Source organism: Charadrius vociferus, unplaced genomic scaffold, assembly GCF_000708025.1.
Source record: "Charadrius vociferus isolate BGI_N301 unplaced genomic scaffold, ASM70802v2 scaffold312, whole genome shotgun sequence".
NCBI classification, from domain to species: domain Eukaryota; kingdom Metazoa; phylum Chordata; class Aves; order Charadriiformes; family Charadriidae; genus Charadrius; species Charadrius vociferus.
In genome coordinates this window covers 558,182-559,544 of record NW_009647214.1, presented here as the reverse complement: position 1 = coordinate 559,544, position 1,363 = coordinate 558,182, and positions in this window count along the sequence as shown.

Here is a 1,363-nt window from a genome sequence, read left to right as displayed (position 1 = left end):
ATCTCTTTTGCATGCAGATAACTTCTTTTGAATTTTTTTGGCAAGCGTTGTAGACCTAGAAGTCTTCAGGCAAAATCACTAAAGTTCAGCAGAGATGTGATTGAATCCAGCAGCACTTTGATGTTAATGTTAATGTGACTTCACTCTCTTTAGAAACATGTAAGTAGATTAACCATAATTTTTCGAAGTTCATGGTTTGTTTAATGAGATACAAATCCTGCATCTGGCAGGAACCCGTGTAGGAGCAGCTGTGCACTTCCGCTCTGTCTGCATCAGTGCCCTGCCCTCGTACTTCACTCCTTCTCAAAGCAAGTTCATTCCAGTGCTCCTTCTCCCTTACTTAGTTCTGTATTTTTGTCCAGTTACTGTTCTTGCTATCCCTGTCTATTGAGCATTTAGACTTTATTCAGGTAAATCGATCCTAAATTCTCAGTATTTTTCTCTCCCTTCCAGGAGGAATTGTATTTATGCATGTGAAAAGTCCTTTGTGGAATCCCTATAATGCGAATGGAGTGACGCGGGTCTTTTGAGGGGCAGTCTGTGGCATTATGGCCCTACCCCACTTCATTTTGCCTTGCTGCTCATTGCATCCCATCGTAAAATGAGACTACAGCCTCGCTTGTATCTGCCTTGTGGTAGAAGAGGCTGTAGCACGTTTCTAAGAGGTTCAGCGCCATCATACTTCATTCAAAATGAGATTTTCTGCAGTTGGCTGGAAATTTGCAGTTCCAATTAATAGCATCGCATCCTCACTTCAAAGTTTGCAGTTGATGAGATCTTTAAATAAACTTATTTGATGGGGCACGTGCCTATAGTCTCACACTGCTCAGAAACAAGGAGGGTAGCTGACTTGCTGTTTTCTTTTCTCTGTCTTTATAATTAAGAATTATTGATCCCAAACCAGACCTTTGCCTGGAAAACTCCTTGAGGGTTTATCCTCAACTATTTGTAAGTATTTGATTCCCTCCAAGAAAGATTGGTATGGTTCAAACCAGGATATACAGAAAGTAACAACAATAGAAATAAAAATTATTGTCTTTTCACAAGCCTTTTTCCCTGCCAGCTGGAAAAATACATAGTCAAAGTGTTGGTGATCTCTAAACTTTGTAACGACACTGGTTTCGTTCATTTCTTGCTGCCTATGGTTTCTCTGCTCTTCAATAATGTATGTCATCTACCTGTGTGTGCCTTAGAGTCCTCTTTTTTTTTTTTTTAACTCTAATGATCTTTAAAATCTGCATCTTGTTCCCTTTGAATTCAATAAAAAGATTCCCGCCAACTTCAACTGGAGTTGCTCCAGGCCTTTAATGCTTGAAGGAGGGCTCTTTAAAGCTCTGGACTAGGACTGACTGACGTACATTGA